The sequence below is a fragment of the Capra hircus genome, chromosome 22 (assembly GCF_001704415.2).
Source record: "Capra hircus breed San Clemente chromosome 22, ASM170441v1, whole genome shotgun sequence".
In the NCBI taxonomy this organism is placed as follows: Eukaryota; Metazoa; Chordata; class Mammalia; order Artiodactyla; family Bovidae; genus Capra; species Capra hircus.
Genome location: NC_030829.1, coordinates 30,027,027 through 30,052,948, shown reverse-complemented (window position 1 = coordinate 30,052,948; position 25,922 = coordinate 30,027,027). Strand labels below are relative to the sequence as shown.

At 41.6% G+C, this 25,922-nt stretch overlaps 1 protein-coding gene across 9 annotated transcripts in view; it reads right to left on the bottom strand.

The window, feature by feature from the left end:
• The window catches only part of FOXP1 (forkhead box P1), a 624,629-nt gene that overhangs the window by 551,564 nt on the left and 47,143 nt on the right, over positions 1-25,922 (bottom strand). The window contains exon 1 of one of the 9 annotated variants that reach the window (XM_018066801.1): positions 22,260-23,370. The exons of 7 other annotated variants lie outside the window; for them this stretch is intronic. The gene's annotated coding sequence lies outside the window, so the exon portion shown is untranslated. Of the gene's footprint in view, positions 1-17,881; positions 17,902-22,259; positions 23,371-25,922 lie in introns of those variants that run through there. One more of the 9 variants, XM_018066800.1, reaches the window with a different exon arrangement.

Below are 25,922 nucleotides of genomic sequence, written 5' to 3'. Positions count from 1 at the left end.
CTATTCTCAACACAGCACCAACAGGGACCCTTTAAAACTTAAATCAAGTCAATACCGCCAGTGGCATCAGGCTACTCAAGTATGAGCTAAATTCTTTCACGGAGAAGACCCAGGGAGCCCTCTGGGCCCATTTCCCACCGCATTTCCCCTGGTTCAGCTCCCCTAGTCACGTCCACCTCCTGAATGTCCCTCAATCATGCAGGGTATGCCCTGCACCAGAGGGCTTTTGCATTAACTGCTGGCTCTGCCTAGAATCTTTTACAGGACTAACTTCCTTCTCTCCTTCAAGTCTTTGCTCAAACAGAACCTTTAAAGAGACTTACCCAACCAGTCTATCTAAAAGGACAACCCACGCCCACCCCCCAGCACGGCCAGTCCTCATCACCCTACTTTTCCCTCCCCTGCATGCACCTTCTAATGTACCACATAACATGCTTATTACATCATGTGTCCCCACCCCAGCTGCATCCCTGTCTCCCTCCAGAATATGAGCATCCACAGGGGTGGGAATCTGTTTGTTCATTAATTTTTCCCACACTCCTAGAATACTGCCAGATACAAAACAGGCATTTAGTAAGTATTTGTTGTGCAAGTAACTGAACAGGGAAAGAATCCAGGGGCGGGGACCCCCTGAGAAGATGTGCTCTCCTGAAAGGAAGGGTGTGGTGTCTCTGTCTCCCAGAGGCAAGGAGGAAAAGTAGACACAGCCACACTCAGCAAGCCCTGGCACAGACATCACAGCACTGCCTCCTGTATGCGGAGCAGACCCAGGTAAGCAGCTTGACTCCTTTGGCCACTGGCCCAGTCACAGCTTCGGAATTCCTCTCCCTTACATCACCTCCAGGAAAGACTAACAGCCAGCCATCTCCCACCCTTCCTCCAAAGCGCCACACTCCAGTGCTTACGAGATGCCCAGCTCAAAGACAAGAAAAACGCAGCTCAAACATGTAAAACCATAACTCAGTGATAATTAACTAGATCCATAGCAGGCAACTTAGGGGGGAAAAACAAAAACAAAAACAAAAACAATATATATATATATATATATATATATGACTTTTTCCTAGAAGCCAAAATTTTAATTCAATAACATAAAGATTATCATACTATGTAAGTTCAAATGTTAACTCAGTAAGCTCAGTTCATGAATGTTAGGGAAAACATCATTCTCTCTGGTCCAAGTTGGCATCTCTAGTCCCTCTAGAATATCAGGCCTGTGATTCAGCCTTTCAGTTGAATACTTAAACAAGGGCTTGCTTTTCATGCCACCCATCCCCTGCCTTCTGAATTCACCCAGAATGCTCTGCAGGACATGGTAGGGGATGCTTTTATGCAGACGAATTCGTCCATTCTTTCTGAATCTTAAGCTCACATTTACAATGCCATTTTATTTCTGCTTGTTATTTTACACTCAGACGTGATTAAATTTAAAAGAAACATTCAATGGAATGGTATATACATTTCCCTGTGATCAAAAGTTACATGGCAAAAAAACTCTGCGTATTTATACAGCTGAACTGGCCACAAGTCACTGGAATCACGCTTACAGAGTAACAGTCGTTTGCAAGCTTTTATTAGTTACTATAATGACTGGAGACAGGGGTCATCAAAATGCCTTTGCCAGAGCCAATGTAACATTACTGCAACTTCCCGCTGTGAAATTAAAGAAGTCTAGAGAGGAGGAGGAAGAGGAAGAAAGTGGAGAAAGGGGGACTTTTGTGCTGGGAGGCTACAGAAGAGAAAAACAGTAAGACAAGGATATAACACTGTGAAGAGAACCATGTTTCATGTAATTCCTATATAATGTACTATTCAACATAAGGAAAAATATTTTCTCCTACTAGGGTAGTAAGATCCATGGATATATTATAAAGGAAAGTTGCCAAAACAACGATGACCAAAAAAAAACAACAAACCCTCATCTTTGAAAGGAAGGAACAAGGGATCAGAATACCTTGTGTCTCCAATATTTAGAAGTAACTCTGTCCGCAGCCAAGACTGGATTAGAAGGATGACCAGCACAGTTCATTTGAGATTCTATTAATATCATAGGTTTCGTCTAATCAAATCTTCATTAAATACAGATTTATAAAAGAGACATGACAACTAAATGCAATGTATGATCTTGGACTGGATCCTGGACTGGGCAAAATAATTATCAAAGACTTTATTGCCACACTCACAAAACTAGACAACAGTCTTGTATCAATGTTAAACCTCCTGATACGATCAAGTATACTATAGCTATGTAAGAGAGCATCTTTGTGAGCAAATACTCACTGAAGTATTTTATGGCAAAAGTGTCTGAGGTTTCGAGCTTGCTTTCAAATGATTTAGGAAAATTATGTGCAAACATACAAAGTGTATGTGTGTGTGTGAGTGTCTGAGAAAAAGAGGAGAGAGATGGGGGAAGAAACTGATAAACAAATAGAGCCTAGTGTTAATAACTGGTGATCTAGCTAAAGAATACATGGAAATTCCTCATTCAAACTTAGAAGTTTGAAATTATATCAAAAGAAAAATGAACTCATACTTGCATCCTAATCTCACTCCTGAAATATATTATTTTTTACAGAACAAATTAATCAGAATGAGATGCATTCTTCTGTTCACATACTTGTTTCATTTAGTCATTCAACAAACATTTGCAAAGCATGTACCCAGTGCCCAGTGCGGCTTGCATGTCAGAAGGTACTAGGTGCTTTCTGTTTTACCCCTTGTGAATTTCAAATAGCTGCAGTATTGGCATGAGGAAAAAAATGGCTTCCCAATTTGGAAATGAGGTCAGCCATGCTAGTTAGTACTTAGAAAATAATCCATTTTCAATACAGAGCTTCAAGAAGTCAAAAAAAAAAAAAGGTCAAAAAAAGAGGATCAAAATATTGTGTCTTACTTTGGCTAAAAATATTAGCCTACCCTGAAGGTGATGTACAAAAAAAAATAGACCTGGCTGTGCAAACACAGCTGACAATCACAATCCATCTGAAGTCCAAGTCCTTATAGACTCACGGCATCAACAAGAGGGCAATAACCAAATGCTTTCAAATGATGGAAATGCTGTCTAGCCATGTGTGACATGAGTTAAATAAGTAACAACGCGAGAATGCATTTGTCTGCCATTGCCCAGGGGTTTCCTGAGTTTAGCAGCCAAACTGGCAACTGGGATCATATTATCAAGTAGTATCTACACCACTTTATTAACTGTCAGGGAAATGTCTATTATAATAATTGTCAGCGAAATAATGTTTATTTTACAACCGCCAGAGCAACCTGGCCAATCCGAATCAAGACTTTTCATCTGATCATTCCCAGAGAATGGCCAGCATTCTAGAAACATTGAGCTGATAATATTGCTTCTCTCTTAAGTTTGATGTTGCTCATATCAGAGAAATGAAAAGATTTTTTTTAGCAGGCTGCCTGCTCCTACTTTAAGATCGTCCACTTACTTATCTAAGTTATGTTGAATAAGCTAACTAACCACTCTTGGACTCAGTTTCCTCAACTGTAAAATGGGCAGAGAGTTTTAGTGAGTTATTGCAAATATAAAAAGGAGATATTAAGCAAAGTGTTGAAAGCTACTATTAACTACACTGAGTGATTGTTTCATCTTCTATCACAATCTTCTGGTATATAAGGGACAATATTAGCTCTCTAATATTTTTCCTAGAAATACATTAAGTGCACTGGATGGTACCTCAAAATTTCAAATCCAATCAATAGCTAGCTATTTAAGAAATGGTACATTCAGGTATTCTGTCCATGTTTTAATTGGGTTGTTTGTTTTTTTGATGTTGAGTTGTATGAGCTGTTTATATAATTTTTATATTAACCCATTATCTGTCATATCATTTGCAAATATTTTCTCCCATTCAGTGGGTTGTCTTTTTGGTTTGTAGATGGTTTCTTTTGTTGTGCAAAACCTTTTAAGTTTAAGTAGGTTCTACTTGTTTATTTTTGCTTTTCCTTTCTTTAAGGGATGGATCCAAAACAAAATTGTTATGATTTATGTCAAAGAGTGTTCTCTGCCTAGGTTTTCCTCTAAAAGATTTATGGTATTTGGCCTTACATCTAAGTCTTTACCTCACTTTGAGTTCATTTTTGTATATGATATTAGAGAATATTCTAATTTCATTCTTTTACATGTACCTATAGAACTACCACATGATCCAGCAATTCCATTCCCAGTTATAAATAAAAAGAAAACATTAATTCAAAAAGATACACTCACCTCTGGGTTCATGACAGCATTATTTACAATTGCCAAGATATGGAAGCAAGCTAACTGTCCATCAACAGATAAATGTACAAAGAAGATATGATACAAGTATATAATGGAATACTACTTAGTCTTCCAAAAGAATGAAATATTGCCATTTGTAGCAACATGTAAGGAGTTGGAGGGCATTACGGTAAGCGAAATAAGACAGACTAAGACAAATACTAGGGGATGATACACGTGGAATCTAAAATATACAGCAACTAGTGAATATAACAAAAAAGAAGCAGACTCACAAATCTATAGAACAAACTAGTGGTGCCAGTGGAGAGAGGGAAGAGGCAATACAGGCAGGGGATTAAAAGGTGCAAACTGTTAGGTATAAAATAAGCTACAACCATTTATTGCACAACAAGGGTAATACAGCCAATATTTTACAGTAACTATAAATGGAGTATAAACTTTGAAATTTACTTATATATCATTATATTACATTGCACACCAGTAACTTACATAATTTTAAAAATGGTACAGTGGCACATTAGAATAAACAACTCTCCCCACGGAACAACTCTCAACTTACTCTCTTTTAACCAACAAATACTTGGGGAAGTAAGACCAAATCTTGCTGGACATTTTATATTGCTACATGCATCTAAGAAATTAATACAAAGAGCCACCTGGATTCAATGATCTCATCAGATCCCAGCAGCAGTGATTCCCCAACTCCAGATTTCTACCCTTGCAAGGCAAACAGAATTCTTCTACACATGGGAAAACTCAAATTTAAGGTCATCAAGAAAAATATCTCCTCCCTTTATTTGTTCAGAAATATGCTAATGCCATGAAAGAAAAGAATGTATAGAAAACAGGATCCCTGCTTTCCAGGTGATTCTAGACCAGCTCTATAAGAGAACACAGATTTATAAAGGACTCCTCTCGGGCTCTTTTCTCCCCTTTCTTGAATGTTTTTCATTTGTCTAAATAGAATATTTGCTCAATGTATATTACTTTCAGGGCCAGTGCATAAAATTTTCATTTAAGTGATCCTCTTTGCTTTTTTTTCCACTTTTTCCTTTTTTTTTTTTTAAGCTGCCAAACTTTTAAACCACAGGTAGAAGATGGCAGAGTCACAGATGGAAGGAGAAAAGGTACCTGAATCAGTGTTTGGAAGAGAAGTCCTGTCAGTGAACAGAAGAACATCTTTTGGATTTGAGCCACTATCCATGTGTGGGGTTATCTGTTATAGCAGCTAGCATCACTAGCTAATACACCCACCTTTCCTATAGCACCTCATAATCAGTTCCACCAACATTTATCAAGCTTACACTAAACACTGAGCTCTATGGAAAGCAATGAGGGATACAACTTGGGGAGAAAGAATTGGCAGCGATTCTGCACATATGAAGGTAGTGATGTGATATAGGATAAAAGAGCGACAGAGAGAGATGTGGGCATGTGCAGAAGGCTAGGGATACTAAGAGAGATAACACGTGTCCTCCAGTACAGCATCACAGAAAAGCCTTACAGCTTTACCTATCACATTTCAGCCCTATTCTCTGCTATGCAGATCAACAACCTCTCTCTCTAAATCTCCTCCTATGTCTGATGCCAAGTCTTAGAGGCTCCTCACTTTGTGACAACTAGAATCCAAATTTTCCTGGGAAGCTGTGAACTTTGTTTTAACAGAAGCCCATCTCTACTCATTCAGCCCTCCTTCTTGAGTTCTTCATTATCATTTTCCCACAGTTTCTCTGATTTCAAGCAATAGATCCTTATATTTATCTAATTTGGGATAACTTTAATTCTAGTCTTTGGCTTAAAAAATTAAAGACTCAGTCTTTGGGATGCCTCAGAGAAACCACTCCAAAGCCCAATTCCTCCACAACTCATAAAATCAAGAATGACACAGTGGTATAACTACATCACAAAATGTACGTTTGCTGCTAAATCCCAATAAGGGTGCTGACCAGCTCTGCTGTGAGATATAAGCAAATGTTCTATTCTCTCTCGGGTCCAAAATACTTTCCCACAAGTGTGGTAGCCAGGCCCTGCTGAATACAATGTTTGCCATGAAGGAGTCTGTATCAGATGCAACAAACACATGTCAAAATATTCCTAAGACTCAGTTTTCTAAGAGCCAGGTAGGTAACCAGACAGCCTTCCAGTGTAACATTAAAACCAGATAAACATCTCCAACCAATACAGGAAAAGCAAAACAGAACAGAAAGAGAAAAATGCAGACAGGAAGAAAGAAGGGGAGACGCACACGTGCACGCCTCCCCCAGCACACACACCATTCCCGATTAACTCCATACGCCTCCCCAGTCACCTTGGGACATTTCTTCATCTTATTACGAGTGTCTGAAACACAGAACATATTCTCTGCTAACCCATAAAGGAACCACTCATAGACTTCTGTTTGCCTCATCAATTTCTACACCTTTTTGAAAAATAGATCATTTTACATTCCTTTTCAATGACGGAAAAGAGTTCACATTTTTGAAAAATATATATCCATTTCTTAGCATATGTGCAGACTGACTTCCCAGCATGAAACTGGCTGACCCCTTTAAATGTTCTCATTCCAAATAGGAGGGAAAGCCCATCTTATGTAACTCCACAGGAATCCTTGCAGGATTATATCAGAGGCAAACCTCTTGGCGGCTCATTAAAAATCGTCCCCGTCTGTCACTAAGGTTAGATTTGAGGACATTTTTACATGGATATAAAGGGGCCTTCCCCCCACATTTCCCAGTACAGCAACAAAATGCTATTCCATGTGGTCTAAAAATGTCAGCGTGAGACTGCCCTTGAGAAAATGGCTTCAAATCTAAAATGTTCTAGCACAGGGATGAGTAAGCCAGGCATCCCCCGAATGCTGAGAACAGTGTGTATCAGAAACCTGTCGGTCTTGTGTCTCTACTTAGCTTCCATGAATCAAAACAGGTTAGCACTGACAAGTCAATTGAAATTTCTGTGACATTTATTATTTTTTTCTCTAAAGCAACTCAGGTAAAGTTGCAAGGCATAATCAACAATGACAGTTGCCATCTGAGAGCAAAGAGATGACCTGACTCTGCCACCCACACCAAGCAGAATGCATGCAAATGAGAACGGAGAGAGAAACATGCCAGGGGAGAAACGAGGACCATTTCCCACCCTGCCCGCATCCCCCCAACTTGCACCAAAGATCCCCAGTGATCACTCAGTGTCCATGCACATGCCCACTCCAGGCCAACATGGTGGACGTCATAAGGAAGAGTCACGGGACAAGGAGGATGACACAGAAGGACAAAAGCAACCGAAATACAGGGAAATAAATGCAAGGTCAGGGTGGGTGGAGGTGGGCAGCAGCATACTAAGGCTCCTAACTTAAATGGGAAGCACATGGACAGACCACATCAGAGACAGTTGCTTCCCTGAAACTGCCATGTGAAACAAACAAAAACGGCGGTTAGGGGCCAGGGGCCTGAAAGTGTGAATCAATGGCCTGAGAGGCCAAGGTGGTCCAAAGACGTGCTTGCCTTGGGCAGACTAGATCAGCTCTATTTTATTCCGACTTTTAATAATCAAGACTAAACACTGTCTATTCAAGTTGTTTCTTTAGAAGATACAAGGAAATGCAATCTGACCACATGAATCCAGCTAACATTTCTCTTACAGCAACAAAGTGGTGAGAGGTTGAACACCTCAACAAAGCCCTTTCACTTGTCTGCTTGCCCCATCCACTGCCGAATCTCTAACCCCCTTCCAGGCGAGAGAATTACACTCACACAGGCCCAGAGGCTACGGTAACATGTCACTCATGGCCCCGAATAAGCTTGGCCTTGGTTCCAAGACTCCAAACTTCTTATAAAGCCCTCTGACGTGGTACATTTTTCAAGTCTCCCTGCTCGAAAGCCACAGAACATGTGAGCAGCAAGAAATGATGCCAGAGCTACTACTACAAAGGGCAGATAACAAAACCCAAATAAAAAACAGCCACCCACAAACATCCCAAACACCATGCACCAGCAATTGCAAAAGCAAACCCTTGGGCCTGGCAAGAAATCTAAGAGAGACACTGGCACCAGAAACGCTGAGCTCCCAGCAGGCAGCTGTCCAACAACGGGGGGCAAAGGTGCCCAGGCTCATCTGTCCATGCTGGCACATCCATCCAATTCAGAGAAACTTCTTTTTTCAGAATATTCATATTTCTCAGGGTAAACTCTACTCTGATAAAGACAGACAGACAGACCTGAAAGACAGGAAATACCACCAGACTACTTTTCCTGTGATGGTGTTTTCCAGGAGAGGCTGAGAAACTGGGGTACTTAATAAGTCAGAGACAAAGAGACAGAAAACAGACTCCGGATCTGAAAGGCTTGAGTTTCAATCCTAAATTTGCTACATGACCCTGAGCAAGGCAAACGACTGGCCTGATCCTCAGCACCCTCATCCCCAAGATGGAAAAGGCACTGGGCATGGCCCAGATTCGTTGTCAAGGTTAAATACAGGTTACATACAAGTGTCTTAAAGATAGCAGGTGGCAGTAGCAAGATGGCTATCATGACCCAGAATCCTTCTGGGCTAGCACCACCTCCTGTCAATCATTCCATGTCCTGGTATAAATTCATCAAAATGCTGTGCATTGATGTCACATGGAAAGAAAAAAATATGACCCATGACTCAGGCTCATCCACTGTACACGCTCCTATCTGACATTTGCACAAAGGGAGGATACGCTGGTGGCACGCAGGATGAGGCCTTCAGTAAAGCAAGAGAGATGCGGGCATGGTTTTCCTTTCAAATTCCCATGGGTTTTACATTCTTCTCCAGAATATTCTCAAGAGTCACAGTGCTTGCATATTTAATTTTCCTATTTCAACTATATGAGCTATGCAGAAAGAAAAGGTGGCTCAGAATGTGACCTTACATGGCAGCAGGGTCACTGCAGACGTAATTAGCCAACATGAGGTGATACTAGAGTGGCGGGGCTCCTAATCCAACAGGACTGGTGCCCTTTTAAGAAGAGGACATGTGAGCACACACAGACACATGGTGAGAGCACCAGGAGAAGATGGAGGAGGACACCAGGGCGCTGCTTCTACAAGCCGACCAACGGCAATCACTGCCAGCAAACCACCAGAAGCCACACGTGAGACAGCAGTCGCTCAGTCACGCCCGACTCTATGCAACCCCGTGGACTGCAGCCTACCGGGCTCCCCTGTCCCTGGGGTTTTCCAGGCAAGAGTACTGGAGTGGCATGCCATTTCCCTCTCCAGGGGATCTTCCCGAACCAGGGATCGAACCCAGGTCTCCCGCAGAGTCACAGTCCTCAGAAGGAACCAACGAAACCAGCACCTTCATCTCACCCTTTGGGCCTCCAGGACTGTGAGACAATACATTTCCACTGTTCCACTGTGAAGGAGAAAGGAAACCGAGAATGCCGGGAGAAGAGTGATCCTTTGAGCAGTGACTTCAGAAAGGCCACCACACCACACCAAGAGCTACGCTTACTTATGCAGGCCACTTTGGGATGATTCCACTGTTGACCACACCCCTTCCTTTTTCCCACCAGCTACGGAAGGGATGTAACAAGGAGAATGACTAGCATTCTTCATTCTCTGCCTTGAGTGATTAAGACCAGAGCCAGCGGACAGTGAAGGAGACCAAGTGTATCGACCGTAGGTATTTCTACTAACCCAACACCCGGCTGGAGTGGTGTGGGGAATAGGGAAGAGAGACCCAAAATAGCTGAAATCTGGGCACTTCAAATTGAGTAGGTGTGGGAGAGGAACTTAGGAGATTGTTCCAAACTGGATTCTACTTCCTGCCAAAACCAAGTTTCATTTAAAAATATACAATAATTTTTGCAGGAAAAATATATAGGACTAGAGGAACTGTAGTGGACAAGCATTCTAGATCTTAGTTCTCAACCATTTGTGCATTTGGGTTGCATGGGATACCTTTTTACCACTCAAAAAAAAATGTTCTTTTATCTTAAATTAACTGGTTCTGGGTTCTGATACTTGCAAGCCAAGAAAAAATTTTTTTCACCAAAATAACTGAGTGTATATCTCTAGGCAGCAAATAAAGGCCAGTCTTTATTTTCTCTGTTTAGCTAATTTACATTTTCCAAACTGCCTACCACATCTACTTTTTCATTTTTAATACAGATATATTTCTTGTGTCAATGCCAGAGTTCTCAAATGTTCTGACTTAATGGCACTTAGTGTTTTAGAAGTTTTTTCATGGTATTCCTCTTCTCCCCACCTCCCCAACCCAGGGCAAGGAAACACCTAACAGTTCCATTTATTAAGTAGTTACGTCCAAGAAATTATTATTAGACCTAACAACTTAGCACCTATTTAGGGGAAAAAAATCAAAAAGAAAAGTATTTTTATTTCGTTCTTAAACAATACGATTACTTACTAATGGGATACACCCACCCATTGCACACTGCACAGTTCCTCAAACCTTGAAACCAGATTGGACGCTGCCACTATCGTTTGCTGTTCCATGTGGGGTTTTCGAATGGTTCACTGCTTTTTATCACGGCAAGTGTCGAAAACTCAGCTATGCACAAATACGTACTATCAAAGGGAACATAACACAACCTAACAATGAAACTGGAAATAAGCAAGGGGTCTGCACAGTGTCCCACGATGCTGCACTCCCCTGTGCTTCCCTTCAGCAGACCCTGAAAGTTTGCAGCCCAGGGTACTTTAGCACAGAGTTTGGGGAACTGCTTCTCAGTATATTCACCCAGTCCTGTATACACGTATCTTTGGGATTTTACTAACCTTTTCCAAACTAGCAAAATAAATATTTTCATATTAAGCCAAGGAGGGTACACATTTTTAGGACAAAGGAGCCATCCTTTTCATCTGGTGTTTAATGACGATGTCTTTAATTCACAAACTGGCCCAAAAAGAAAGTTTAAACACAATAGCATAGAGAGCTGCAATGCCGAGAGAAATAATTTATTTACATCTAAGAGAAACAATAGTCCTGAAATTTTTTGCAATGTAAGACTGCTCTCTTAACCCAAGCTATATGCAAGTATCTTAACTTCAGATTAATAAGCAGCAGCCACAATGCTAAGAAATTACTTTCAGTTATACATTCAACTGGGACTTCCCTGGTGGCTCAGACAGTAAAGCGTCTGTCTACAGTGAGAGAGATCCGGGTTCGATCCCTGGGTCAGGAAGATACCCTGGAGAAGGAAATGGCAACCCACTCCAGTACTATTGCCTGGAAAATCCCATGGACGGAGGAGCCTGATAGACTACAATTCATGGGGTCCCAAAGAGTCAGACACGACTGAGTGACTTCACTTTCACTTTCATACATTCACTACAATAGGAAGTGTCACTTAATCCTTCTTAAGGTGAGTATTTTATTTTGAGGTGATATTCAGAGTCATATTAGGTGACATTCTAAATTCCCGACCTGCCAACTTTTCTGATTGTATGTTTTCCTCTGTTTTTCCTAGTTTTACTTTTCCACATTAAATTTGTAGAAATTCTAGAACATGAATGGTTCAACATCAAGCTAAAGAAATGAGGTAAAGATAACACTAACAGCAGGCCCTGAAATGACTCAGATGTGATTGAACTGTGAGTCAAGTTGGACCAGATCACCTTTCAAGCTTAACTCCTTCTCTCACCCCTATTTAAAGATTCTGCCAATCTGGAGGGCAGGCATAACAGCAAGCATCATCCACAAAGCTGAGAGACTGGTAGCTTAGATTCCTTAACTCATCATAGACATAGAAGAAGTGTCATGTAACTTCTGGGAAAATTTTAATTATGTTGCCAATCAACAAATGGCAGCACAAAATAACATTGTGTCATAAAACAACAAAGGGGGGGGGGGAGAAATTTCAAGTGACTGTTCAAACAAAAACAAATGGTCCAAGAACAGAATGAATGGCCTTCCAGGTGCATGAAAACTGCCCTTAAGGTTTACGTCTTGATTGGACCAGAGAAGGCCTGGTGTACACTGTCGTAACTTCACTGGGTCTCTAACAAGAGTTAATTTTAACTTGCCGGCGAATGCAAATACATTTAAAAAAAAAAAAAAAAAAGGCAAGCCAATTAAGACACAAGTGTTTAAAGACACAAGGAGTAATTACAAATGTATTATTCATACCTAATTTACAAGATGAACTTCTTTCCGTAAAATATTAAACTGTTTACATGCAGACTGGGAAGACAGCTTCCAAACTGTTCACGTCCCGCTGCAAAGCAATGGCTATTAGCGACACCAGCAGCTTCTGGCCGACTTACAGTGTGGGCGAGGCAGTGATCAGAAAATGTCTGACCTCCAGATATCTACTTGACCCCGCAGAACTGCAGACTCGCCTGCTATAAAATCCTAAACAATGGGGCAGACAAGGTCACAGGGTCGGAGCGAGTATTAACAGGTCACCGTGCGGCCCACTTGGGAGCAATTACTTCCAGTCATGGCTAAGTGGACACTTGATTGAATACCACTAAGACAGCTCACATCCCACGGATAACAATCCTCACAGCGATTAAGAATTAAAGCCCCCATGATTCAGCCTTTATTACTCAAATGAACCTAACTCTTCCATAAAAAACTCTTGGTATATGCCTGATGCAAGGTCTAAATTGAAATGCCACCTCATTAAACAATAATATCTAATTTTATCTAAATGAATTTTCATGAAAGTACGCCACACAGCTCAGGAATTTTTAAAATGAATTATCACAAGTGATACATAATTTCGCCAAAACTGGGGCGGAAAAAAACAGCTTTAGGAATAAAAAGAAACCTCAGTGTTCAATGAGACACCTTATCCTGCCATGGCGAGAAATAGCGATGGGAAATATCAACCAGTATGAAACAGGGGTGACCTATTCAAGAAAAACCCTAACTTTTGTTACTGTCAGGGAAGGAAAAAAACCTTCCAGTGACAGAGACAACTGTAAAACCGTTAAAGATTTCAGGTCCTTATTCTGTGGCCCTAGGAAATCATATTGCTATAAAACTGCCACACGATTCTCACATACCATCACTTTGGAAAGTCCTGGCACATAAGCGGGACAAAGTCTCACTTCACAAAACGATGGGGACATGAGGGTGTCACCATCATCCTCCTTCCATCTCCAACCACTTCATCCTGCTGCTGCTGCTAAGCCACTTCAGTCACGTCTGACTCTTCGCAACCCCATGGACTGCAGCCTACCAGGCTCCTCCATCCATGGGATTTTCCAGGCAAGAGTACTGGAGTGGGGTGCCACTGAGGCCCTTCTATTTCTATCAGCACCTTCTACTTGTGGCAAGTGATGATTCTCTCATTGCAATAATAAATGCAGCTTCTTTCCAATGTAAAATGATCTACTTAAAAAAAGAATATGGGATTTTATACATATATATACACACACACACATACATACACACATACACAATGAAATATTATTTAGCCATAAAAAAGAATGAAATAACACCATTTACAGCAACATGAATGGACCCAGAGATGATCATATTAAGTCAGACAAAGAAAAATATATGACATCAATTATACATGGAATCTCAGGAAAAAAGGATACAAAGGACCTTATTTACAAAACAAATACAGAAGTAAAAAACAAACTTATCATTACCAAAGGGAATGAGAGGGGAAGAGATAAATGAGAAGTCTGGGATTAATAAATACACACTACTGATAAACAGATAAACAAACACCTACTGATAGCACAGGGAACTATATTCAGTATCTTGGAATAACCTATAATTGGCAAGAATCTAAAAAGGAATATAAATGTATAAATGGCAACCCACTCCATTATTCTTGCCTGGAAAATCCTATGGACAGAGGAGCCTGGTGGGCTACAGTCCATGGGGTCACAAGAGTTGGATATGACTTAGTGACTCAACAACAACAACAACATATGTGTGTGTGTGTGTATGTATACACACACACATATGTATAAATAAATCACACTGCTGTACATTCAAAACTAATGCAACATTGTAAATTAACTATATCTCAATATTGGGAAAAAAAAAAAGTCAGGTGCTAAAAGAGACTATTACTTTAAACAATGAGAAAACTGATAGTATTTGATGTCAGTCAACACAAGTACTGAACCTAGGGTGATAATGACACACGATAAGTTAGCTACAGGACCAGTCTTTTCCTTTCGGGTCACTAACAGGACCCATAAAAATGCACACAAAGTAAAAATCCAGAGTTCAGGCCCAAATTCGTCCCTTCGCTGACAAAGTAGACACTCTCTGCCAAGGAAATCTTGAAAATTAGGTCAAGAGACACAAATGATCCTTGCTAAAATGTGCAGCTTATTAACAGTCTAAATACAAATGACATGCCATATAGAGGCCTATAAGGTATAAAAATTGAGGGTAAATTAATACAGTAAAAGAATTCCATCCAAAGCAGAAACAGGGCTCTAAGATGCAAATGAATCATTTTTGAGTCTTACATTTCAATCAATATTTATTTTAAAACCCTGAATGTGACACCATGGTAGTATCCTGCCTCATCCACTATGTCTCAGCCACCCCACTCATGCATCTGTGTAGATCACAAGAGTTCCCTCTGGAGGGAGGTAGTCCTACAAGCCTGATGAGCAGATCAATATGGTCAATTTTTTTAAAGGCACCTCTTTTTCCAGGCTGATGTCGACAGGGGCCAGGGCTTGACAAGAGCAAAGGCAGGCTTTCAGGCCTTGGGCACATTTACACAGTGAACAATCCCAGTTTCACACCAGGGCAGCCACTGGAACAGAACAGGCAATTTATGATACTAGACAACTTTACACCAGCAAAGATTTATTAAATTAACAACGGCTAATGATTCTCTCCAGGATCATCAGGAAGACCAGTTGGTTGAAAATTAAGACAGTCTTTGCCTTCTAGAAGCTCACTCTCACCCAGCAGATCAGAAAGAATCCTGCTCTGATGATTTGCTCCCAAGCTGAGGGACCCTCATCATTATATCCTTAACCAGTGTAGACCCTTAATGTCTACATCCAAGCTGGAGATTCAATGAGATGAGCTCACTCTAAAGCACAGATTATGCTCAAAGCCATCAACAAAGCACAAGAGCTCAAGCTCTATACAGACCTGGCTTCAAGTCCAACCCCATCAATTGCCATGCCTGAATAGCAGGAGAGTGGTGGAGAGTAACCACTTTCCAGGGCACTCTGCTCCTTTTCTTTGAGGTTAGGAGAAAAAGGCCTTACCCTAGCACAATTAAGTTTGTTTTTTTGTTGTCTGTTTGTTTCTTTCAATGAGAGGACAATCCATGCAACAGGTGGAAAACATAACAGGGGGAAAAAAATACACTGTTGCGTATGTGAGGTCCATCCTTTGACAAAGAATCCATCACAGCATGCCAGGGGAAGCTTGCTGTTTAAAACTCAAAAATTATCCTGACTTTTAAACATGTTCATCCTGCACTGCCTACACTTTTATTTCAAATAAACTCCTTTCCTTTTAAATTATAGCTTGCCATCCTCACTGGCTCAATGTCCCAGCTTTTCTTAATTTGCCGATGGCACTTCTGCCAAAATGATACAAAGTGTGGGTCATTCAAAGAGAAAGATCATGGTGTTTTCAGGACATTGAGATGCCAGGGAAAAAAGCAAAAGGACTTTGTGTTTAGCTTTTTAAAAGAATTATCACACACCTAAAAATGCAGATCCCCAACAATGTAGGCACTGTTGTGGTTTCTTTTTTGTTCTCTTTATAAAAACATGTTTGTGCTTACACCTCCCGGCACTTGTTCAGTGTTAAATAAAAACAACTCTAGTAAATTGCTGACAAACAGGTAATACAAGTAGAAAGAATTCCCTAACTTTCAAACTCTCTGCTCAAGGGAAAAGCAAAAGCTGAAGTAAAAGATGTCCCCAAAGTCATCTGGTAAACATGCTTTCCCGAAGAGAACGTGAAACGCATAGCAAAACAGACACTTAACTAATTTTAAACGCCTAATTATATACTGCCTAAACAGAATTATCAAGAGACTTGATTGACTTCTACAGAGCTGTGATTGCCATCAAGCAAACCCAGAGAAATCATAAATAATGTCTGACCTTCTAATGTCCTCAAAAATTATTCACAATATCGAAGTATGTGGACCGCTGGCATTCCATTCCAATATTGTCAGGGAACACAGAGGTCACAGATTAATTTGAAGTTAGTGACTCAGACTCATTTACCCTGATTTATGGAAAGGGTACAATTTGAAGAAACACTTAAATTGGACAAACAAAATTATACGGGGGTTGACTACCTGATTAAGAAAAAAAGAGGAAGCGGGTAAGCAGACATACAAAAGCATATGTGCTATCTATGACCACTTACCCCAAAGAAAAAGGAATGGATAATTTTACAGCATTTAAAAAGAAAATTTTGATCTGAAGGTGGGAGGCTGAGGTGCAAAAGACAGATGAGACAGTTCTCTTTATAAGCTGTTTTCTAAGAAAGTCTTCCAGTCCTAAGTATCTCCAACAAACGGTGATTGTGAAATGAGTAACCAAGTAGGGTTGAGCTAAGAAACATTCCTGGTTTTAAAAGAGAATACCATATAAGGCAAGACTTTGTCCCAGGTGTAATTATAAGACATAACTTAGATTTGAATGCAGGTTTTTTTCTGTGACTGATATGAAGGAAACCAAAAACCAACCCTCCCAACATCAGACTCCATAAGTTGAAAATGAGTCCTCCTGCCTCTCGGCCTAATGATCTGAGCTGTAGGCTGAAGTGACTTTCAGCTTTTGGTTTAATAATCAAATTATAGTTTTCATTTTTAATTTACTAGAGCCTGTTATTATGCATCAATACTTCATGCTAGTACATACTAGCTGAAACAATATTCTCTTCACATTTAGACTGAAAGTACATCCAAGACTGAAAGAAAGAACACATGTGGATATTATCTTGCCCAAGTCTCCTCTGCCCTCTGAAAAACTTCATCAAACTCCCTATCTGAAAGGGAACGGACAGACGGGAGGTCGTTAGTTATGAGGTTATTTCCCATGAAATCAGCACTTACTATTACACACTGTACACGCTAAGAGAAGCCCTTTATAAACATCACCTCACTCAACTACCATGACAGCCAAACAAAGCACGTGTGTCAATCACTCCAGTTTTACAACAGGAAAGCTAAGATGAAGCAATTCAGCTGAAAGGCACTGTAGTATGTTAGCAGGACTGGGAATTGAACCCAGGGCCAAGTGACTCCAGGATGTGTGTAAGGTGGATCAAAACACTCAAGAAAGACCCACCATGCAGGAAAGGAGGACAAAGAGCAGAGCTAATAACTTAGCCTACTTTTGTAATTGTCCCCAAAGGGCCCCCCCCCCCCCCCCCCCAGCAAACACATAAAAACAGATTGTAACTTTTTGATCAAGAGTTTCCTACAGTGCAATTTACACAGCACCACTGAAACCTGTCCTTCGCTTCCTTATGTTTAACTCTGGAGTTCAGGCGTGAGTAAAACCCTTCTTCTTTGGCACCACTATTTCCACCTCTGTGGAGGGACACACATATATTAACAGAATTTCTTCCCAGCCCAGGGCTCAATGCAACGCTCAGGCAAAGCAGGAGACAGCAGTTCAAATTGAGGCTTAGGATTCATTTCTTGAACTCTGATGAGGTGGGATTTACAAGGAGATCACTTACCAAGGTCACCTGGGAAGGGCCTGCTGCTTCTCCACTGGCTCAGGCAGCTGCCTCGCCAGCCACTCAGCTACCGTTGTGGACCGTTAGTGTGCCAAGGGGAAGACGCTGGAACCCTCAACAGGAAAAGCACTTGGAGCAACACGTTTCCAGTCCGCCCCACTGTGAACAGGGGTGCTCTGCTTGAGGAACAACGTGGCCAGAAAGAGTGGGGAGACAATCAAAAGGAGAAAGAGGAGAAAGACAAATAGGAGAGAGGGAGGGAGGGAGGGAAGGAGGGGCAAAGGAAAAAAATCTAAAGAGGAATGAACAAAAGGAAAGGAAGAAAGAAAGAAAAGCGAAGAAGGAAGGAGGGACGAAAGAGGGAGAAGACACTGTCTTACTAGAAAAAAAAGGGGGATAAATCACACACAGTGTTCTCGGGACAATCCATTTTCTTTTGCTGTCTTAACTGCAAGGGTTATCTCCAGCACAGTCATTTAGCAGAAAAATGATTCACCAGTTCTGAAGAGGTAAAGGTAATAATCCCAGGCCATAAGTATCAGGATGGGTCAACAAGTTGGACCCCACACAGAAAGGGCTTCCCTGGTAATGGATGTGTGCGGAGGAGGACAGAGGCCTCCTCCACACACAATGTTTTCTATGACTAGCTGATTATGCAGGTTAATGGAGGACACCTGAAATTTACAGCCCGACTCCCTGCTTTGTATACTTGGGCATTTCAGATCACTATACCCAGAGATGGTCATTTATGCGATTTCCACGTGCTCAAATCTACCTTGTCTTCTATTTCTTTTCTTTTATGAAGTCTCGAGTCCTGCAGGATTCCACAGAATTTATAGGCAGAGTTTTTCTTTTTCCCTCTCCTGCAAAATTTCCTCCCCAACTCCCCACCCGCACAGTAGAGAAACTATTGATGCAGACACACAAACACCAAGTGGATGGTTCTACAACCAAATCCACTCACTGGATGCCTATCATCTCACATTCTTCTTTCTACCAGCCAGTGTTGTGGCAAGACAGGTCCTAACTGAATGATTTTCTAAAGGGCCTGAGTTTTTAGGGGAGGAAATCTAAAAGGACATCTGCAGGAATCGCCTGGCAGTCCAGTGGTTAGGACCCCACACTTCCACTGCAGGAGGCACAAATTCCATCCTTGATCCAGGAACTAAGATCCTGACTGCCACACAGTGTGGTCAAAAACAAAAGCACATCTACAAAAATAACTTCTTATTAAAACTCTCATTGGTGCCAAAATCTCCTCCCAATTCATATCCCACTGTGCTGGGAGGATGAAAGGGGGGGGGGCGGCGGGGAAAGGTGCGGCACCTTTTTTTTAAACTGACTTTGGCAGGAAAAGTAAGGGGAAGCTACTTCTCCCAGCTCCCCACCTGCCCCGCCCTTCTCTTCCACCCAGAAAGAGAACAGAAAGTGCCTTAAGCAACAACTCAGTTTACACTGGCCACTCCAACCACGTTCCTAGCAATAACTTTGCGATGTTTTCTAAGCATAAATTTTGGGGGGAGAGAGTGAGATGTTCTGAAATGTACATTCTTCACCCTTGAAGGAAACAAAAATGAGTCATATCTAAATAATTTCAATCAAAGCACAGGACCCTGGCAATACATTCTTCTTGTCTTAACAACCAGAGGAGTTTAGAATCTACCAGAAGTTAAGGTCACCATACCAGTTTTCAAAAACACTTTAACAGCAGCCAGTGAGAACTCAACTGCTGCAAACAAACTTGGTTTTCCTACGAAATAAAGATACAACACTGTGTCGATACTTCATAACTGTTAATTGGGCAAGATGCGTTCCAAAGGTATGTACATTCTACAAGCACTTTTAAATCCATCCCCTTACCCAACTCTTTAATTCTATAGGATAATTTTTTATATTAATACCTTGGGCTGAGAAGGTATGTAAAACACCTTTCAAGTATACGTAAAGGTCTGTCTTTTTTTTTTTTTTCGATGAATGGAAGTCTTCAGTTAATATCCACCTGCCAATACAGGAGACATCCCCTGGAGTAGGAAGTGGCAACCCACTCCAGTATTCTTGTCTGGGAAACCCCATGGACAGAGGAGCCTGGCAAAGAGTCAGACACAATTGAGACCACATGCATAAACACACATACAGAGTCTCAGTTAATACGAATGTATCCTCCAAAGACTCCAGACATACGAGAAATAAAAACAGAAGCCTAAATTTATTTAAAACTCACCTTGCTCAAAACGGTAGTTGCAACCCATAACGAACAGGAAAAAAAAAACCCTAACTCTCAGCGCCATGTGAAGGCCTAAGATGTTCTAAAATGAGAACATGTGTATCTACAGAATTACAACACTTTATTCTAAAGGTAGCTGAAATAGCCCAATAGCTTTGTCTTGAAGGCAGCAATTCTCAAAATTTGGTGTGGATAAGATTCATCATCTGGTGAGCCTAAATTAAAATGCAAATTCTAGGTACCATTTCAAGAGGAATGGGATAGGACAGGATCGGGGAGCTCCGTTTGAACAATGGTATCTAAGTGATCCTGAGACTGTGGAATATACTGTGTCCGAGGTCCTACCAGAGCCAGCGATTCAGACTCCAACTGTCACTCTTCTAGGTTGTGGTTTTATTTGTCTCATTCCCATCACTCATTCCACATCTTTTTGCTCTTCTTTTTTTGGCAACACTAAATTAAAAGTGTGACTATTTCCTGAATGGAGCTGACTCAAATGAGCCAGAACTGATGGGTTAGGGACACACACATAGCCCACACACAGGACCAGTCAGGTGCATTAAAATTCTTCCCCCAGGACTAAGATACAGTGAAATCACGTCACGTTCAGGCTTAACTAATACATAGGCAACTATCAGTACTTGGAGGAGGAACAGGGGGAAGAGGAAGCACTTTTATTAATAGTGCAAATTATGAACAAATGCTTTGAAGCAACAGGAGCTCAAAAGTTGATGTTCCCTTAGCAGGCCTCTGTTCCCACATGTCCACAGACTCCAAGCATCTCTCCTTATTCACCAGGGATTTCCAGGACTTTCAAAGGAAATTTTCACCATAAGCAATTTTCACCTGACGTGTTGACTTCAGAACCTTACCTCCAGGTAAAGTGCAATTTCACTAGGTAAGAACACAGCAGGCCCACTGAGAAATCAGGGCCAGCAGGCTGTGGCCTGAGAAGCAGAGAGGGAGTCTTCAGGGAGAACAAGGCAAAGTAGATACACAGCCAGAAACAGAGATGAGAAAAACAGAAGACATGCCCTGAGTTCCTGATAATTCTACTTCTAGGTTTGGCTTCCTTCAGAGAGATGGCTACCTCCTAACTCCAGGATCTTTCCAATAACCACCGTATCTCCCACCTCCTCCTGGTGTGTCTGCTAGCTATCTCCAACACCAGGACTCCTAGCAAGAACACGAAGCAGACAGACATAAATAAGACAGAATCCGCATCCTCCGAGCCTTGGAAACCAAGGGGGACCCTTGGGGGCAGTCAAAATGGGCCATCTGCAGACTAACTGTCAGGCAATCCGCACGGAGAGTGAGAAAAGACACAGCCGAGATACACTGAGACACAAGAGGAGTAACACACAGAGAAAGATGCCTTGTTTTCTGAGGACTCCAGTTCCCCCACTCTCCCCAAAGATTCCATGACACAACTCCAAATCACTCCAACAAATTTCCCTCTGTTCCTTAAAACCAAATGAGCCTTCCAAGTATTATTTTTAAAATATTTTAGGCCAAAGAAGGAAAGTTTTTGGCCTCTGAATAATTCAGATGCAGCCGAGGAATTGCAAAAGAATGTAATTCACCCATCTTTATCATCCCTTACCCAACTGCTGATCAGTGTGTCCAGTCACCTGGTCAGCTACTGGCAGAGACTTCTCTGGAGACACTGATTTTTCGTACTTAACAAAGTCCAAGCTACTTGGAATGGAAATAGTGCTGAAGTCAGAAGGACTTTTTTCTCAACCATATAATGAGTCATAAACAGTTTACATTAATCACTTAAGCACTTCTAAATTATTTTTTTCTATTTTTATCAATTAATTTTAAAAATTGGGGGTGGGAGGAGATTGCAGTCTTAGAAGAGCATAGAAAACAATGCTTGCAGAGGAAGGCTGTGTGTAAAGTATGGGTGCCTGAGAAATGAAGCAAATCCTAGCAGAGGCACAAGATTTCTGGCCCCTGTGGAACAGGTCCCATGCTCCCATGTAACGAGTTCTCAATGCGTCATCATGTAAAGGGTGATGACAGAGCATCCATGGGAGGGACAGAGGATGAAACAGGAGCAGAGGCCCGGCATACACTGCTCCATTTCCCCTAAGAGCAGCACATATGAACAGGAAGTATACCAGGCGTGCATATATAAAAGTGACTTACCTCCCCAAGGCCTCTGCCTCTCGCCCACCTGCGCCATGAAGGGATGGTCTGGCTCGGATCCAAGGATGGAAGAGAGAGAGCAGGAAAGGCTAGCACAGCACGGAGACCGAGCCAGAGAGAGACCTCTCAATGAAAAGTACCCTCAGCGTTTCAACTTCCCTGAAGGTCCTAACCAAGTTCTGGGCACTAAATTAAACAAAGAGTCTCTAAAAACAAGTCACTGCAGAGGGTTTCAATAGTACTCCGCCAACCAGCCTGCCAAAAGACGGATGATAAGGGGAGAGCACCGCAGCCAGGAAGGCGGACTCGGTTCCAGCTGGATTTAGGGTCAAAAGGTGGCTGAGGCATGGTCTTCCCAGAAGAAGTGAGTCACGAGGAAAGTCTGAAAGGGAGGCAAGGTGGCGGATTTATTTTTCCCAAGGCCCAGTGTGGGTGTTGGCTTCACAATATGGAAAAGAGCATTAAAAGAGAAGAAAGGAAATGGCCATGCCAGAGTAAGTGGGGGATTCAAGATACTGGAGGGCAACAGGCAGCAAAGCAGCAGGAGGGCATCAGCACTTTCTGGAGGTACTAGGCTGCGTGACTAACCGGGTGGGGGTGGTGCAGGCAGGAGGATGGTGCACAGTGGTTAAAGAGGACGGGCTGTGGAACGAAATGGGGTTTTGGCCCAGCCTTGTGAGACTGGCTTCAGCCTCTGAAACTCTCGATTGCTTCATCTGTGAAATAGGGTAAAGAATAACCCCTCCCTCATGAGGCTACTGAAACTTCATTTAAAGCTCATTTTTAGCCCAGGGGTCAGCAAAGTACCAGCCCAATGGTCAAATTCCTCTGACCATGTGCTTTTCACAGCCTGCAAGCTAGGAATGACTTCTACATTGCTATGTGTTTGGGAAAAATGAAAACAACAACATTTAGTTATATTGAAACTGACATCTCAGTGTCTAAATAAAGTTTTATCAGGACACAGTCATACACTCGGGCAGTTACGTACTGTCTACAGCCACTCTCACACCACAAGGGCAGGAGTGAGAGGCTGGAGAGACTGTGCTTGGCAAAGTCTAAAGTATTTACTATCTGGCCCTCCACAGCAACATCTGAAGACGCTTGCATCAGCTGACAGGAAACATTCAATAACTGCTAGCTCTGCCTTACATTATGAATAAGGAAATCCAGACAGAGGTACTGAAATCTTTTCACTGAGACATAATTCACATACCATAGAATTCACCCTTTTAAATGTTAACAACCGAATGGCTTTTACCATACTCAGAGCTGTGAAATTATTCTTACCACTCCAAAAAGAAAACCTGTAGCCATCATTCAATGGAGCTGTCATTCCCTATTTTCCCTTCTCCGAAGCACCCAGGAACCACTAATCTGCTCTCAGTCTCTATGGATTTGCCAATTCTGGACATTTCATACAAATAGAATTATTTAATATGTGACTTTTTGTGTCTGGCTTCTTTCTGTTAGCACAACTGTTTCAGGGTCCCCACAGACTGTTCATGTATCAGCACTTCAATCGTTTTTTGGCTCAATATTATTCTATATTATTCTATGGTACATCTTCAGACTGGCACATTTTGTTTTTCTCATCAGTTCATAGACATTTGGGTTGTTTCACTTTTTTGGCTATTATGAGCAATTCTCCTATTAACACTTGTATACATACTTTTGTATAGGCACAATTTCATTTCTCTTGGTTACCCAAGAGAGTAGAACTGTTGGGTTGGATGGTAACTGTTTAATGTTTTAAGAAACTTCCAAACTATTTCCCAAAGTGTCAGAACCATTTTACACTCATACCAGTAACATACAAGGGTTTCATTTTCTCTATATTTTCAACAACACTTGCTATTATCCATCTTTTGGATTATAGCCATCCCAGTAGGTGCAAAGTAGTATCTCATTGTGATTTTGGTTTTATTTGCCTAGTGACTAATGCCCTTTCATGGATCACTGCCCTGTTGTGGCGAAAGGGCTTGCGTAACTCAGTGAAGCTATGAGGCATGCTGTGTAATGCCACCCAAGATGGACAGGCCATAGTGGTGAGTTCTGACAAAATGTGATCCTTTGGAGGAGGGAATGGCAAACCACTCCAGTACACTAGCCATGAGAACTCCACGTATAAAGAGGCAAAAAGATATGACAACAAACGATGAGCCCTCCCTGGGGAAAAGCAGAGGACAACTACTAATAGCTCCAGAAGGGACGAAGCAACTGGGCCAGAGCAGAAATGACGCCCAGCTGTAGACGTGTCTGGTGATGAAATTAAAATACGACGCTGTAAAGAACAGTATTGCATAGGAACCTGGAATGTTAAGTCCATGAATCAAGATAAATTGGATGTGGTCAAGCAGGAGATAGCAAGAGTAAACATCAACATCTTGAAACCAGTGAACGAATATGGATGGGAATGGGTGAATTTAACACAGATGACCATTATATCTACTATTGTGGGCAAGAATCCCATAAAAGAAACGGAGTAGCCCTTATCATCTACAGAAGAGTCCAAAATGCAGTACTTGGGTACAACCTTAAAAACGACAGAATGATCTCAGTCCGTTTCCAAGGCAACTCATTCAACATCATAGTAATCCAAGTCTTTGCCCAACCACCGATGTTGAAGAAGCTGAAGCTGTTCAGTTCTTTTAAGACCTAGAAGACTTACTAGAACTAACACCAAAAAAAAAAAAAAGATGTCTTACTCATCACTGGGAACTGGAATGCTAAAGCAGGAAATCAAGACATACCTGGAGTAACAGGCAAGTTTGGCCTTGGAGTACAAAATGAAGCAGGGCAAAGGCTAACAGAATTCTGCCAAGAGAACACACTGGTCATAGCAAACACTCTATTTCAACAACACAAGACAACTTGACACATGGGCATTACCGAATGGTCAACACCGAAATTAGATTCATTACATACTTTGTAGCCGAAGATGGAGAAGCGGTACACAGTGAGCAAAACCAAGACCTAGAGCTGACCATGCTTCAGGTTATCAGCTCCTCATAACAGAATTCGGGCTTAAACTAAAGAAAAGTGGCGGAAACCACTAGGCCAGGCAGGCACAACTTAAATCAAATCCCCTATGAATATACAGTGGAGGCAAAGAATAGAGTCAAGAGGTTAGATCTAGAGAACAGAGTGGAGAGAGGGGCATGATATTGCACCGGAGGGAGCATACGAAACCATCCCAGTGGGGAAAAAATGCAAGGAGGCAGAGTGGTTGTCGGAGGAGGTTTTACAAATAGCTGAGGAAAGAAGAGAAGCAATAAGCAGGGGAGAAGGGGAAAGGTACCCCCAACTAAATGCAGAGTTCCAGAGAACAGCAACGACAGACAAGAAAGCCTTCTTTAGTGAACAATCAAAGAAATGGAGAAAAACAACAGAAAGGGTAAGACTAGAGATCTCTTCAAGAAATTCGGAAATATCAAAGGAACATTTATTTCATCCAAAGATGGACACAATAAAGGACAGAAACAGTAAAGACCTAATAGAAGCAAAAGAGATCGAGAAGAGATGGAAAGAATACACATAAGAACTATACAAAAAGATCTTAATGACCTGGATAATCACGATGGTGTAGTCTCCCACTCAGAGTCAGACATTCTGGAGTGTAAAATCAAGTGAGCCTTATGACACACCGCTGCCAATAAAGCC